Here is a 17456-nt window from a genome sequence, read left to right as displayed (position 1 = left end):
GTCTCTGTCTCTGTCTCTGTCTCTCTCTCTCTCTCTCTCTCTCTCTCTCTCTCTCTCTCTCTCTCTCTCTCTCAGCTAACACTAGCTACCCTAAGGAATTTGAGGCAAGCGTAAGCTTACTATAACATATAATGAAAGCCAGTCTCAGGGAAGATTCTGCCACACAAGCATTTGCTAAAGACACAATCACTAGCAAGCAAGTAAGCACAAAGTCACGCACACTGTCTATTGGGGAAGCTTGATGAAGTCACAGCCCCTGTCTGGCCTTTGGATGCTCTGATGAGCACCTTGCACGAGCTTCTGTTCAATGGAGGCAAAAGCCAAGACTGCAGAGACAGAAATGTCGCCCTTACAGTCGACATCAGATAACAAGGATATTCCTGGTCGATGGCCCTACACTGGTGGCTGCCCACAAAGGCTTTCAGCAATCTCGCTTCCCCAGTGGAAGGCTAGCAGTTTCTTTTGGATCCTAAAACTCTCACAGTGTGAGCAACGAGATAGTTCAGCCAGTTCTCACATTCATTCTCCAGGGATGGAGAGAGAGCTCAATCAGTAAAGTGCTTGCATTAGGTAAAGGAAAGCACATGAGGACCCCAGTTCCAGCCCAGACAGCACATTCGGGGGAAAAAAAGCAGGGCCCAGTGATACATAATCTCAACCCTGGAGGTGTGGAGATAGGAGAGTCACTGCTGGCCAGTCAAAGACTGTCTCAAAAAATAGAATAGAATAAAATAAAATAAAATAGGACAGCAGCTGAGGAATAATTACCTGAGGTTTTATGTATGCACCCCACCATGCACCTGCTCACATGCCTGCGGGTATACACACACACACACACACACACACACACACACACACACACACACACACACACACTTTCTTCAAGAATGTAGAAAGGTACAAAAGACAGTCCTTTGCTGCTGCTGATCAATTCCAGGTCCTTGCATGTAGTAGCAAAGTAGTCTACCAGGAAGTTATAACCACAGACCCCAACTATTCTAAATGTTACCAATAAGAGCTCGTTTTTGATATGTGTTATGTGGGTCAGCAGGATACTATTGTTCACAGTTTAAAGAAAACCACTTTGCTATTTAATGCACAGACTAGCAGAGCTTTGACTATTGATAGAGATAACTGACAAGAAAGGCTCTGGTGGACAGGCTCCAGGTATGTGTGCCTGTTAACCTCTGAAACCACCTTAAGGTTAAAGTCGAAAATGATGGACATGTGCGGCATCTCATTGTCACTGTAAAGTGTTTAATGGTCACTAACCAGAGCGTCCAACACGACAAAGCCCCCTAGCCTCTCGGGCTTCACAGATGATGCGCCTGCTCAGTTGAATGCTTGCTCACACCCCGCCCCCGCAAAACAAAACACGACATGGCTGACCATTGGACCTAGAGAAAGCAGTCACAACTATGTAGTGTTTTTCAAACTACAAATTAGAATCAATTAATACAGTGGTTCTCAGGGCTAGCGAGATGGCTCAGCAGGTAAGAGCATTGACTGCTCTTCTGAAGGTTCTGAGTTCAAATCCCAGCAACCACATGGTGGCTCACAAACACCCATAATGAGATCTGATGCCCACTTCTGGTGCATCTGAAGACAGCTACAGTATAATAATAAATAAATCTTTGGGTCGGATTGAGCAGAGTTGACTGGAGTAAGTGGGGCTGGCCCAAGTGAGCAGGGGTCCTAAAAAAATTCAATTCCCAACAACCACGTGAAGGCTCACAACCATCTGTTCAGCTACAGTGTACCCATATACATAAAATAAATAAATAAATCTTTAAAAATTACAGTGGTTCTCAACTTTCCTAATGTTGTAACCTTTTAATACTGTTCTTCATGTTGTGGTAGCCCCCAAGTATGAATTTGTTTAATTTCTATTTTATAACTAATTTTTGCTACAGTTATGAATCCTAATATAAATAATTTGGTTTTCTGGTAGTCTTAGATAATGACTGCGAGAGGGGTCGCGACCCACAGGTTGAGAACTACTGTATTACAGGTCAGTGTATCTGGTTTAATGGAACATGACCAACAATAAAACCACTTAAATTGGGGAGATGGTGAGCCTGGGGTGTGGTACTTCCATGACTTGAGGGTGCCAGGGGACAGACCCTGAGTCGAAGTCTCCTTTGGAGATGGAGTTGGGCTCTCCGAACCCGGATCGTTCTCCTCACCGCTTGTGGACAGGTGACACGAGGCCTGACAAGGCCTTCTAGCCCAAGAGCCACTTCTTGTCACCCCTCATGTTGTTGAATGAAGAGGCTTGGAGTATAAACCAGCTGCTCTGACCCTCCTTTGTGCGCTGCCACGAAGAGCCATCTTGCCTGCCGAGCCTTCGTTATTTTCTAAGCCACCGGGATAGACCAAGCAGTGGGACTTGGCTTTGTCGCTGTTAGCCCGTTCATTTTTACCTCCTACACCATTTGGGTAATTCTTTCGCCTACACCGTTTGGGTAATTCTTTTGCCATTCGTTGACAGCCAGCACGTCATCCACAAGTACTTCTTGCCCCGAGCCTCTGCGGTGCTCATCCCATTGCTCCTGCTGCTCCCCTTTGTGGGACTGTTCGTCACGTGTGTGATGCTGAAGAGCCAGAGGGTGACCAAGAAAACCCAATGAAGGTCCAGCAGGGATGAGGTCACGAGAGCCTTCCCATATCTCCTCCAGGGAAGGGACCAAAGTTCAGCCTACAAGACCGTCAAGCTGGCTGCACTCCAGCCCTCTTTGGGAAGAGAGGCTGCTTACAGCTCAGCTTGACAAACCAGAGCCCTGCCTCTCTCTCCGTCATCCGTCATCCGTTTAGAAGCCAAGAGGAAGGTGGATTGGGAAGTCACTCGCTCATTCCCTTTGGGCTCAGTCAAAGCTCCCTGTCCTTCCTGCTCTCTCGCCTCAGGTTTTCATCCTGCCGTGTGCTGATAGACTGAGCAGGCTCCAGGCTGTGTGCAGCCTTCCTCCCTCTCTACAAACCCCCGTCCCTTCCAAGTCTGACACTGCCCAGGTTTCAGGAGGATTTCTGGCCCTAGAGAGCCCTGGGGAAAGACGGACAAAGCCCAGAACCACACGGATACATCCAGGCAGCCACACCAAACCCCAGCTAGCCTGTTCCGGAAAACTTACAAATAAATGTTAATCATGTTTTTAAAAACCCACCAAGGGCTGGTGAGATGGCTCAGCAGGTAAGAGCACCCGACTGCTCTTCCGAAGGTCCTGAGTTCAAATCCCAGCAACCACATGGTGGCTCACAACCATCCGTAACGAGATCTGGCGCCCTCTTCTGGAGTGTCTGAAGACAGCTACAGTGTACTTACATATAATAAATAAATAAATCTTTAAAAAAAAAACCCACCAAGATAGAATATATAGAAATATCAGAGATGATTATGGTGAGGCTGTGTGTGTGTGCGTGTGTAGTCCAGAGGTCGGTGTCAGGTGTCTTTCTTAATCCTGTGTTGTATTTTACTTTTACATGTTTTTTACATTGTATGTATGTATGTATGTATGTATGTATGTGTGTATATGTATGTGTTCATGTGCCATAAAGAATTTGTAGAGGTTTGAGGACAGTTTGTAGAAGCTGTTTCTCTTCTTCCACTATGTAGGTCCCAGGCTCCTATCATCATCCTTGCCAACGTTATTACTTTTTTGAGAAAAGGTCTCTCATTGAACGGGGAGCTCACTGGCCACCCAACGCGCCATAGGCATCCTCCCATCTCCTCCTCCCATCATCCTCCCATCTACTCCTCCCATCATCCTCCCATCTCCTCCTCCCATCATCCTCCCATCTCCTCCTCCCCAGTGCTGGACTTTTTATGTTGATGCTTGAATTCGAATTCAGATCTTCATCCTCCTGCCGCAAGCACTTACCAGCTGAGCCCTCGCTCCAGCCCCGACACTTACTAAATTTGTCTGTAGTTGGCATTCTGTAGCTCCCTGATAATTAGTAATATTAATAACTTTAAAACGTTTATTATTGTTTTGTTATTTTACACATGTAAATGTTTTGCATATGTTTTGCATATGTTTGTCTGGGCACCACCTGCATGCAGTACCTATGGGTACCAGAAGAGAGCGACAGATCCATTAGACCTGGAGCTACAGGTTGTGAGCTGCCCTGTGGTGCTTGGAATCGAACCCAGGTCTTTTGGAAGACCCAGTGCTCTTAATGGCTAAGCAATTTCTCAAGTCTCAACAGTAATAGTAATAGTAGTAATAATAAATGATAATAGTAATAATAATAGCAACAACTTCTATTATTATTATTATTATTTACAAATCTATTGGCCATGTGTACATCTTCTTTGAAATGTCTATTAGTTAACTTGTCCTAAAATGTTCGTTTAAAACTGTGTGTGACAAAAGCTGAAGACTCTGGATGAGTGGTACCTCATGGGTTGGGTGCTGTTATATCTGTCTATACCCTTCAATAACTGATCCTGTTGTAGGTTCACATCTGGGCAAAACACTTATCTCCCTCTTCAAGGGCCCAGAGTGGCTCTGGCTAAGGACATGGGCTACATTAGCTGGTGGAACCCTGGCTTAACCTGCAGTGCCAGCATTCCGACTTAATTTGTTAATGTCTTGGCTGCTGTCTTCATAGACAAGGAGTGGACGCTTGCTTTATATTTGTGCAATTATATGACCAACCCTGGTATTTTTTTTCCCAAAAAAATTGTGCCAAAGATTTTGCAAATTAGACAAATTAAAGAACAGTGGAAGCTGCCCTGGTGCCTTTCTTCCTTCCTGGCAAATGGAGGCTCATAGCAAAGGGAAACTGTGGTATGCATTTGAGCTCCCTCATTTAGTCAAGTGTTTTTGTTGTTGTTGTTGTTTTGGGTTTTTTTGGGGGGTTGTTGTTGTTCTGGGTTAGGGGGTGTTGTTGTTGTTTTGGGTTTTTTGGGTGGTAGTTGTTGTTTTTGTTTTGAGTTTGGGGGTTGTTGTTGTTTGTTTTGGGGGGTTGTTGTTGTTTTGGTTTTTTGGGGGGTTGTTGTTTTGGGTTTGGGGGGTTGTTGTTGTTTTGGGTTTTTTTGGGGGGTTGTTGTTGTTCTGGGTTAGGGGGTGTTGTTGTTGTTTTGGGTTTTTTGGGTGGTAGTTGTTGTTTTTGTTTTGAGTTTGGGGGTTGTTGTTGTTTGTTTTGGGGGGTTGTTGTTGTTTTGGTTTTTTGGGGGGTTGTTGTTGTTTTGGGTTTGGGGGGTTGTTGTTTTGGGTTTGGGGGGTTGTTGTTGTTTTGGGTTTTTGGGGTATTGTTGTTTTGGGTTTGGGGGGTTGTTGTTGTTTTGGGTTTGGGGGTATTGTTGTTGTTGTTGTTTTGAGGAAGGGAGGGTCTGACTATGTAGCCCTGGCTGTCCTGGAACTCACTCTGTAGACCAGGCTGGCCTTGAACTCCTAGAGATCCATGGCCGTGGCCGCCGAAGTCACCACCAGCAGCAGCAGCACTATGGCAGCTGCCTGGCTGTTTCACTTGTTTTTATTTATGTGTGTGATGCAGGTGCCTACAGAGGCCAGAAGAGGGCATTGCGTCTCCTGGAACGGGAGGTAGAGGTGGTTGAGTGCTGAGAACTGAACTCTTGTCCTTTGTAAGAGCAGCCAGGTCTCTTAACCACTGAGCCATCTCTTCAGCCACTTGTAAAGTGTTAAGAGAACTCTCCTATTGAAAAATAGTCTTATCCCAGGAGTGAGCTTTAGGTCTCAACATTCTTGTTCCAACAGCCTGTGTAAAAAAAACTCACAGTGGTGAGTGCAAAGATGAACATGTCTCATAATTCTTTAAACAAAGAGCCTCTTTTGAGTCTGTGATTTGACTGCTAATATTAATTTTTAAATTAATAAAGATGCATACTAACTGTATAAGTATAAATATTATGATTTGTGGTGTTACCTAATAATGATAACGATATAATATATATCCTCTCTCTGTATATGCATCTCAAAACGCAGCTGATGAATCCCGTGTGTTGATAGTAGTGATCAGCCAGCTTACCAGTGGGGCGTGGCAAGGGAGGGATACACAGTTAACCATGAAGGATAACACTGAGCTGTGAGTGTGTTCTGCCGAAGGAGCTTCCTAAGCACGACCGGTACGAGGTCGCCCTAGACACAGGGGGAAATAAACATGTGATGTCTGGGCCACGCATCCGGGGTCGGTCGATCTGGAGGTCTGGACTTGGTGCCATACAAAGGCGCTTGTTGGAGAGAAGCAGAAAATCTCGAGGAGGGAGCCTGGGAACCAGGGACACAGGAAGTGACTCAGAAGGATGGGGATGAATTGGTGCGTTTGTGGTATCAACACAAGGGAAAGGACCTGGGTGCTCTCCTGAGCTCATTGAGCTCATTGTGCATTGTCAGCCAGTGGCTGCCAGGAGCTCTCAACCAACGGGGCTGTGCGGCGTAAGAACTGGCCTGTTAAAACAATCTGGCGGTTATGAAAGACCTCACAGAGGCCGTAGTTTTAAAATCAGAATCAGGAAAATTTTTCTACCTTCCAGAATTTGTAGTTATGTTTCGTTGTCTGTCCTCAGGGAAAAAAAAAAGTGAAAGTGATGTTCCGAAGCCGCCCGCGCGTTTTAGTTTGGGTGACAGGGTAGAGGTGAAAAGTGAGCCTGCTAGATCTGTCCTCAGACGCCTGTGACCCTCCGCTGTGATGAATTCTGCCCGGAGGGTGAGAAGGGCAGAGGTTGTCATCGGAGAACCTTGCTGTCCAAACTGGGAGCATGCATAGGTCGGGTGCAGCCTCAGCTACTGAAGGTGTGGCTTCACATCCGGTTCTGCACTCTCTGCCTGCCCGGAACCTTCATCTGCTAGAAATGTAGGGCAGAGATCCCTGGGGCGTTTTTAAATTGGTCGGACCGACTTGGCCCCAATCCCTGTATGGTTTCTCAGATCATGTTCACTTATAGAAGGTGCAGAGAGACTAAGAGCATAAGAGCTGGGCCTAGTCTCAAATTCTGACCCTGCCGGTTACAAACTGTGAGACTTTAGACAGCTGAACAGCCTCTCTGACCTCAGTTTTCTTAGTTGTGAAATAGGAATAGATTTATTCTTAGTGTAAAATTTTTCATAAGGACATACTGTCTTCTCACTAGTTGTCACTCTGCTGCAGAGGGACAGCATGTGACACAAGATGAGACTCAGAGTTGGACTGGACCTGACTCTTTGCAAGGTGACCCTAGGCAAGTTCCTTCTGTTTTCCTGTGTCTGTTTTCTCATTTGTAAAACAGAGATGATTATAGGAGTCCTTCCCTCACAGGAACTGAGCAAGAATGGAAAAAGCTAATAGATCTAAAATGATAAGAGTGACTGAGATACAATATACGTCATTAGGACACTTAGTTTAATTTGCATATGTAATTTTTAAATCTAACTTTTGGCTTGCCTAGACTAGGTGCTTCTGAAGAGGCTGTTGAGGGCTGAAGAGGCAGCTAAGCCTGTGAAGTGCTGGCTGGGCTAACAGGAGGATCTGAGTTCCACCGTGGCAGCACACACTTGTGATTGTATTGTTGGGTACGAGGAGACAGGATGATCCCTGAGGCCCTCTGGCCACTCAGCCAGTCCCAGGCCGTGGAGAAACTGTCTCAGAAAACAAGGTGGGGGCTGGTGAGATGGCTCAGGGGGTGACGGTGGCTGCCGCAACTCAGGATGCTAGCCCGAGCTTGATTTCTGGGCCTCATGTGGCAGAAGGAAAAGGCTGACTCTTACAGGTTGTCAAGTACAAATGCACGCACACACACACACACACACACACACACACACACACACACACACGGAGCTGTTGAATACTTGAATGGGTAAATACATGCAGTTTAATTCAAGGTACTGCGGTATAGGTACTGGCTGTGCATGGCATTTTAAATTTGATACCCCCACTTGGATTCGTCTGCCTCACATACCGCTGTAGATGAAGCGTAGACACTCAGCTACCAGTCCTAATGCCGTCTTTCATTCCTCCCTGTGGCAATGAGTGTCAGGAGGAGGATCCAAATGATATGAGGCTGTGATGTCACAGTGAGTGGCCTTCCACGTGTGTGTGCTAACACTAAGGTATCAGCATGGTTTTCTAAAGTTTGGAACCCTAAGAAGGAAATGCAGATTAGAAACACAACGGAAGAACTCTGAGTCTTCCTGTGTGACTGTTGCCCGTGGAAGGAGCAATGGCACTGGCTGCTGTGGAGATGAATAGGTCCCCTAAGCAGAAAGGCTCCCTGCTTTTGTAGAGGGAAATCTCTCTGCTGCCTGGGCGGCAGTGGCGGTTCCACCCCTTCATAAACATCAAGACACAAAATAATGGAATGTTTAGTCTGAGTAACACATTAAGGAAATCAATTAGGCCCACATGCAACTTCCTAAGATTTTAATTACAGTACTTAGGGTACCACACTAGAGCAGTTTGTCAGGAACATAATTTGTTAATGAATAACAACTGACACAGTGAATTAGTTGGGGTTGTAATTACCTCTCGCTAGCCATCCGTTGGAACCCTGATCAAAAGGCACTCAGAGAAAGGGGAAATCAGCTGTGTAGGGTCACCTAGACTGTGTGATCGGGGGCCCACCTCCATGTCAGGCTCTCCTGAGGGGTCTGAGTGAGACCTTGTCAGCCTGTGAAGTCTAATGGGACCTGCTGAGAAGGACTGGCCTCACACAGAGGAGAAGCCTGTTTGACATGCAGGGTCCTGGGCTCCACCTCACATCTGTTAAGTCAAAGCCAGTATTTTAAGGTGTCAGAAACTTGTAAACACTTGTATTTGAGAAGGGCTGGCAGTAGCTTAAAAAGGAAGCAAGTCTTGTTTCGTGGATACAGGGTCTTATGTAGACCAGGCTGGGCAAGAACTCACAGATCCTCCTGCCTCAGTTCCTCCGTGTTGAGATTATAAGTAGGTCTTATGGTAACTTGTGACTTCTCACTTGTCCTTGGGGAAAGGCCATGTCACTTTGAGCAAGTAAGTTAGGAGAGTGAGTAGAGGTGCTATTTTTAAAGAGAAGATAACAGAAGCAATGAGTTAGCCTAATTCTACTGAATTACCATTTTTTTTTTTTTTTAAAAAGTTGCCAAGTGCCCAAATAAGAAGACAGTGACCTGATTAAGAATCGTTATCGGGGGTAGCACAGGATCTAGGCTCAGTGTCTTCCTGGACTGGAGGTACTGAAGGTAGCTCTGAGGTTTCATTCCTGCCCAAGGCATTTGTGTTTGTAACCATTTCAAAATCCACAATAGTTGAAATTAGATTCCTATTGATAAATAGTGTTACATAAGAAATCTAATTATAGGGCTGGTGAGATGGCTCAGCAGTTAAGAGCACTGACTGCTCTTCCAGAGGTCCTGAGTTCAAATCCCAGCAACCACATGGGCTCACAACCATCTGTAATGAGATCTGAAGACAGCTACAGAGTAGTTCCATATAATAAATGAATAAAATATTAAAAAAAAAAGAAATCTAATTATAAATCGTACTCTGACCACTAATCCGTTTGAGAAATGGTCATTGCATTTTTGTCTTAATGCAAATGTTTTAAAAACCTGGTGAACCTTTTTTTATACCTCATACTTCAAAACAGTATTTGTTTTTTTTTTTTTTAAAAGATTTATTTATTTATTATATGTAAGTACACTGTAGCTGTCTTCAGACACTCCAGAAGAGGGCGTCAGATCTTGTTACGGATGGTTGTGAGCCACCATGTGGTTGCTGGGATTTGAACTCCTGACCTATCGGAAGAACAGTCGGGTGCTCTTACCCACTGAGCCATCTCACCAGCCCCAGTATTTGGTTTTTAACACGCAGAATTCTCAAATACTCCTGGGTCAGTTACTCTGAGGATAGACTGGGTGCCCGCAAAAGGATATACCAATGATGAATGGGGAGAATTTCCAAATGCACAGATGGCTCACCTCCAGGAACTCAATCTTCTTACACCCCCTTTCTCAGCACAGACAGGGGTCCTACTGAGCTGTACGCTGGGGTCCTCAAGAATCAGCGTTAAGTGGCAGAAGCTTGGTGAACAGTGCGGCCTCTATACTGAAGAGCTGTTCCTTGACTCTGCTCAACAGGTGGAGGCTGAGGCTGAGCTCAGTGGGAACTGCTAGGGTTTTACTTGAAGTCTCTGTGAGTTTGTGTGGCTTTACTCAACTCTCAAACAAAGTTGCTGATGGTCCCCGGAGGGGAACGATCCAGGACACCCAGCATGCCCACAGCTTTAAGGGTTATGGTCTAATGGCACAACTGTACCCAGGCATGGAACACGACTGGTGACTGCCAAGCTTTGGGTAGCTCAGTGTCAGGAATAAGGCCACTCTCGCCTCAAGCTTATTGCCTCTATGCAATGTGGCCTCTGCACCCACATCCTCTGTTACTTCCTATTCTGGAGATGGTTTTGGGCAACCCAGTTTCTTGACATCATGATTCAGTGTTGTCATCTACAAAGTTCACAGTGAGAATTGCATTAAAGAAAAATCATAGTGCCACCTCCCCCTTCAGCCCTCACCAATCTAACAGTGTTTTAAGTAAGTTTACCACTTTGTGTTAGGCTTATTCATAGCCATGGTAAGGTGTATAAGGCCCATACGCTGTGGGTTGGAAGCCAGAGGCTGTCTTGATTGCGATGAAATGAGACTCATTCATCTCTGATCAAGCATCTTTCTTCCCTAATGACTTTTCCCATTGCTTTCACGCTATGACGACATGCCTAGAGTGTCCAACACTTGACTTAGGGTCCGATGAGATCTTTTAAGTGGTCTATTGTGCTACACTTCCTCTGGTGTTTGAGGTGTGCAGCTTCAATTAGTCTGTGTTTGCGTTGCACCGATTACATCCCACTTCTGAGTTTGGGGGATGGAAGAAGCAGAAAGCTGGGTAATAAGAGGCTCTTGTCAGAATTCTTTATTCCTTGACACAGGTTTAGCATTGGGACATCAAGAATGTAATGAGGAGGTTACATGGCAGGCTTAGGTGATGCAGTAGCGAGAATATGGAAGTAGATTCAGTGTATGTTAGGTGCCAATGCAAGAGAAAAATTAAGTTGAAAATCACATCTTGCCAAACCTCCAGCCATGTCAAGGACACATTAGGGACACAAGAGTAGGGATTTATATAAGATTTGTGCAGATTTCTTTGGGGAGTGTGGTTATGCTTTGAGTTCTTCCTGTCCTGAGATCCTGGTTGAAACAGGGGTTATGCTCTCTCCCCACTTCATCAATGGAACCATGTGGCAAGCAATCAGTGAAACACATAAACCTGTTGTCTGACTCCTAACCCCACTCTCCAGCCCTCTAGGATACCAGAAGATGAAGTTTCCTTCTTGGGCGTTGATTGATCTTCGCTTCCATATTTTGACTGGACAAAGAGAGTCGTTTATCTGACAGCCCTAGGTATGACCGTCTTGCATCCTGTAGAGTAGATTGGTCCTGAGGGAAATGAAGCCTTCTCAGAAGATAAGCCAGTGTAGCATTTCTAGAGCACAAGGATCAGAGGAGAGAGTGATACCAGACCAGCAGCCCTTTGCCCAGGTCAAGGGGGTAACCTGTGGAAACCCACCAGGGAACTGCTCCACGAAGCAACTTGAACATCTTCCTGTCCATTGGTCTATCATAGAAACACAATAGACAAGCTGGAGAGATGGCTCAGCAGTTTTAAGAGCACTCATTTGCTCTTCCAGGGGTCTTGAGTTCAATTCCCAGAAACCACATGGTGGCTCACATCTGTCTGCAGATGGGATCCGATGCCCTCTTCTGGTGTGTCTGAAGACAGCAACATTGTACGCACATACATTAATTGATTAATTAATTAATTAAATATTTTTATTAGATATTTTTTATTTACATTTCAAATGTTATCCCCATTCCTGGTTTCCCCTCCGAAAAACCCCCTAACCCATCTCCCCTCCCCCTGCTTCTGTGAGGGTGTGCCCCCACCCACTCGCCCACTCCCGCTTCCCTGTCCTGGCAAAAAAAGAAAGACAATAGACACACTTGATAAGACATTTTTCTGCTACTATTTCTCACTGCCTCTATCTTCCTGCCTGATTTTGCCCTACCTCAGCCTTGGCGGGGGCTGGGGGCAGGGACAGGATAAGTGTGGGGCAGAGTCCAGTTCCTGCTGTCATTCTAACTGGAAAGGAGAAGAAAGCCTCTTTTCAAATTATTGACATCTTCAAATAAGATAACTCATCTTCTCAATTACTTGATACATATAATGTATGCAACCTTAAGTGGCCACCGGACATTTTAGCAAAAATGTAATCAGAAAATCATGATATCTCCTGAAATTTTTTCATCTCAGTTTCAGAGTCTGCCTCCAAAACTAGCTGTTGAAATACTTTTTGTGGGAATTTATTTATTTATTTATTTATTTATTTATTTATTTATTTATTTATAGATAGGGACTTACTCTGCAGCTCAGGCTGGCCTTGAACTCACCACCATCCTGCTGCAGTTTTCCTAGTAAATGACAGGTGTGCCTCACTACATGGAGCCTCAAGTAATTTTTGCCTAGGTTTGTGGACGCCCGAGAGGCAGACATTGTGCTGTTCATTGTTAATTCCACAGCATCACATGCTGAGAAGCATCAGGCACCGATGGATTAGCTCCCTTCCCTGTGGCTGGGTAATTCATGCCCCACACTCAGGTGCTTCTAGCTGCCCTGACTCAGTCTTATCAGGGGAACTCTTGAACAAATCGATCACCCTTTCTTTGCTTCAAGTCTTATTCCCGAGTCTGTCTCTCTAGTTTTCAAAAACACTTCGATTTTAAAATTGTGCTGAAAAGGGAAGAAAATGACTTTTCAAGGTCAGGAGGGTCACTGGGAGAGAAATAGATGTGTTCAGAGCTGCTGTGTGAACACATTGCCTATAAAAACCAAGCCATCCTATTGCTGGCACCCACCCCCATTCAGTGACACCATTTTCTTTGGAAGAATAGAACACTTATTATTCAGACTCCGGGCAGGAGAGTGAAATGGCTGGGATCTAGAGATAAGGAGCAGTTTACGACTGGTCAGCGGCTGCCCTTGTCACCTAGCAAACGCAGGTGTAAATGGAAGAGGGTGGGCTGTGGCTCCCAAGACAGACTGAGTTATTTTGAGCCACAGTTTTCCTTTTTCTCTGTACCCCCATCACCTTTTGATAACCCTCATCTATTTTCATCTCACTCCATGCCTCTCTCCTGCCCAGCTTCCCCCTCAGCAGAACATAACCTCTCACCTGGCCCCTTTGATCCAGGCCTCTCTCCCTTCATCTTTCCAAGCTCACCCTCTGCCCTACACAGTTCCCGAAGCTCAGCTCCGGCACCCATATCAGAAGCTCTCATGACTCATTGACTAAGGGGCAGCAATGTATTCATGGCCTTCCAGGCGTTCTCTGCTTTCTGATCTTTCCTATTGTGTTGCTCCGCCATCAGCCCATTTCACCAACAGCCTGTTGGTAGGCAAACCCAGTTTCCCTTTCTCTGTGACACTTTGCTCCCTTGGAATAGGCCTTTCCCCAAATTCTGCAAACTATTGTCTTTACTTTCAGAATCTAGAAGAATTAGCTTTCTTGAACGATTCCCCTAGTTTGCAGAGGACTGGGGGGGGGGGAATTGATCAGAACTGCACACACAAGCGAGTGGGGAGTAGCACTTTCTAGGGTTTTGTGGGAGGGTGAAGTGGGGTGTGTGTGAGGTTTCAGGTAGGCAAGGTGGATACATTTTAGGAGTATGTTGCTAGGCAATTGCATCTACAAGTCCACAGCATGTATCTCACAATTTAAAATGTGCTGAGAGAATATACTACTTGTTAAGTGTTCTTAACACAGGACAACAGGAATTGTGCAAATACAGACATGCCAGGCTAATTGCTGAGTGCACAGTACTTGTCTGCACCATTTAATTGTACAGGGAGAAAAAGGGAAACAGTTTCCGATGTCTGATATCTGGCTGCACAGCCTACTCCCAACATTCTAGAGAGCTGTGTGATCTTAAATAAGTTGCCATTTCCTCCTCCTCCTCCTCCTCTTCCTCCTCCTCCTCCTCTTCCTCCTCCTCCTCTCCCTCCTCCTCCTTTTCCTTCTCCTCCACCTCCTCCTCTACTTCCTCCTCCTCCACCTCTTCCTCCACCTCCTCCTCCACCTCCTCCTCTACCTCCTCAGATTTAAACTATTATTTCATGTATTGTTTTGTATGGGTGTATGTTTGTGTACGAGATGTGTGGATGTGGATGTGTACATGCTACTGCACATGTGTAGAGATCATAGTTCAGATTTCTGGAGTTGGTTCTTTCCTGCCATCATGGGACCCAGGGATCAAACTCAGGTTACAAAGCTTATGAGGCAAGTGCTTTTACCTACAGAGCCATACCATAGACCCAAAGGTTTAGTTGACTTAGAAATGTCTTTTGTTCACAGAAAGTCAAAATAAAGTCTGAGATTACCTGTATATGCATTGTGTCCCTGTTGACAACATAACTTACATAGAGAGACACTTGTCACAACCAGGACACATCATGGACACTCCTAGCCCAGGGTTCTCATTAAGATTTGCTTTGATCTGATACATTATATAATGTGCAGTATCACATAGGAGGTAGATGCTTCTTTCTAATGTTCTGATAATAATAACTGTCTCTCTGGGTCTATAGATAGACTGACTGTAATGATACAAGTGATAAGTCCAGAGTGGGGCCAGGTCCCTGATACCAGGTTAGGACTCTGCTATGAGAACAAGTGCAACCCCAAAGCAGACTGGGCAAGGAGTGAGGCAAAGGCATTGGTGATGATGACCATCTAAGGGAGGGTGAGCTATTATGGGTGTCTTAGGGTTTTACTGCTGTGAACAGACACCATGGCCAACAGACACCAACTCTTAGAAGGACGACATTTAATTGGGGCTGGCTTACAGGTTCAGAGCTTCAGTTCATAATCATCAAGGTGGGAGCATGGCAGCATCCAGGCAGGCATGGTGCAGGAGGAGCTGAGAGTTCTACATCTTCATCTGAAGACTGCTAGCGGAGTACTCACTTCCAGGCAGCTAGGACTAGGGTATTAAAGCTCACACCCACAGGGACACACCTACTCCAACATGGCCACACCTCCTAACAGTGCCACTCCCTGGCCCAACAATATGCAAGCCATCACAATGGGCAACATGATTCTTACTAAAATGACTGTGTGGCGGGGGGGGGGGGGGCGGGGAGGGGATCTTCTCTTTTCTCCCTGCAACAAACAACACAGAAGACCAAACTCCCCAAAGATGTGGAGGATTCTCCCAAGCAGCAGACAAACCATCAGTTCTGTCTAGGACAGCACAGTTCTAACATTGTCTACCTTGAGACAGTGTCAGATCCCATGGGTTAAGGGTTCAATTCCAAAGGTGGCCCTTTAGCTCTGTAGTTGATGATCTAAAGCCCTGGGATTTTCACCCGTGTCACTATTGGGGCTCCCACAATCCTTTCCTTGGGTTTGATTATTTGAGCGGCTTATAGAATTCAGGGAAGCATTTATAGGAATTGGTTCCTTACAAAGGATACAGGTGAAGGGGTGCACAGGGGATGAGGGGATAGGAAATTGAGCTTTCATGGCCTGTCAGGAATGCCAGCCCCTACGCACCACCATGTATTTGGCTATCTGAAGATCTTTAAACCCCATTTGAGTTCTTATGGAAGTGTCATTCTGCAGGCAGATTGATGAACCCTCTAGTCTTTGATAGCCAACATATCCTTCAGTCCCATTCCCTTCAATGAGGTTTGAGGAGGGGGCTCAAAGTTCTGACCCTCCAGTCCTGCAGTGGTCTCTCTAGTAGTCAGCATCCATATTGAGGTTCTCTGGGGACTGCTGTGAATCAAGTTTATTAGCACACCAAAAAATATCATACACAAAAGTCTAAAGATTTTAGGAGTTTGTGTCAAGATATGTTAGCAAAATATGAATATATATAAATATATAATACATATATAAAATATATGTATTATAAATAAATACATATTTAATTATGGAACATACAAATATATTTTAATAGTTAATAGGAATATAAAATGCATAAATTATTATATATAAATATATAACGTAAATGTATTTATTAATATATTAATACATTTATTTATATTTTATATGTAAATAAATAGATAAAAATAAATACAATTCTATTATTTATTTATTTATTTTTACAAATTTTTATTAGATATTTTCTTCATTTACATTTCAAATGCTATCCTGAAAGTCCCCTATACCACCAATCCATCCACTCCTACTTCCTGGCCCTGGTGTTCCCTTGTACTGGGGCATATAATCTTTGCAAGACCAAGGCCTCTCCTCCCAGTGATGGCCAACTAGGCCATCTTCTGCTACATATGCAGCTAGAGACTCGAGCTCAGGGGGTACTGGTTAGTTCATATTGTTGTTCCACCTATAGGGTTGCAGACCCCTTCAGCTCCTTGGGTACTTTCTCTAGCTCCTCCATTGGGAGCCCTGTGTTCCATCACATCCCACGGTCTCTGAAGACAAGTCAAAGATCTACAGTGTGCCACAAAAGAAGAGGCTAAGGAACACTGTCAGTATCAAAACTTATGGGATATAAAGGGTGAGTAACTCTAATTATGTCAGTTTGTCAGAATTCTTGTGAAAACTAGGTGAGGTAAGTGAAGGGCAGGAAGGCCAAGCAGGGAGGTGAATACTCAGAGGAACTTGACTGAACTTTGGTCAAAGAGCGTCATTATTTTCTGTGTCTCTCTGTCTCTGTCTTGCAGCTCTCTCTTTCATCTGCCTCTCTCCTCTTGAATAAGATGGTATTTTATTCTTTATTTCAAAGATGCCTACAAGGGCTGGGAGATGGCTCAGTAGTTAAGAGCATCGTTGATCTTCCAGAGGACCCAAGTTCCCACCTCGGGCAGCTCACACTGCCTGTAAACTTAGCTCCAGGGGATATGACAGCCTCTTGCTTTCATGGGTGTCTGCACACATGTGGCACATATGCAAAAGTATACATACATACATATAAATAATAATAAATAAACAACAATAACAGTAAAGTCAGCACCAACTCTGGAAAGTTCTGCATTTGTTTTTAATTCTTTTTTACAGTTAAAATTGCAGTAAAAATACAGTGGATTACAAAGTAATGGGTTTTATCATGACAAGTATATATCTGTTATATATTATATATATATATATAAAGTATAATATATATAAAATTAAACTTTGTTTTCATTGATTTCCCTTCTCTACTACACTTCCTCTCCCTTCCAACGGCTTCACTTTCTTATCTCTGTTATTTCTAGTCTGTTTCCTTCTGTTGCATTTTGTTTTTATGAGACAGGGTCTCTCTCTACCTAGGCCTGTTCATCCTGGCACTCACTCTGCAGACCAGGCTGGTCTCAAACTCACAAAGATCTGCCCACCATTGCCTCCCGAGTACTGGGATTAAAGTTGTGAACCACCCAACCTGGCTGTCTGTTCGTTCTCTCTCTCTCTCTCTCTCTCTCTCTCTCTCTCT

The 17456-nt window shown here is 44.7% G+C and overlaps 1 long non-coding RNA gene across 1 annotated transcript in view; it reads left to right on the top strand.

Annotated features, from left to right (window-relative positions):
* Nucleotides 1-5601: 5601 nt before the first annotated feature.
* Nucleotides 5602-17456, top strand: part of LOC110322811 — a 154928-nt gene continuing 143073 nt past the window's right edge. Inside the window, exon 1 of the long non-coding RNA XR_002380602.1 lies at nucleotides 5602-5741. This is a non-coding gene — a long non-coding RNA (uncharacterized LOC110322811). The remainder of the gene's footprint in view (nucleotides 5742-17456) is intronic.

The sequence above is a fragment of the Mus pahari genome, chromosome 6, assembly GCF_900095145.1.
Source record: "Mus pahari chromosome 6, PAHARI_EIJ_v1.1, whole genome shotgun sequence".
In the NCBI taxonomy this organism is placed as follows: domain Eukaryota; kingdom Metazoa; phylum Chordata; class Mammalia; order Rodentia; family Muridae; genus Mus; species Mus pahari.
The sequence above is the reverse complement of the archived record's forward strand: the minus strand, read 5'-3'. Positions and strand labels throughout refer to the sequence as shown.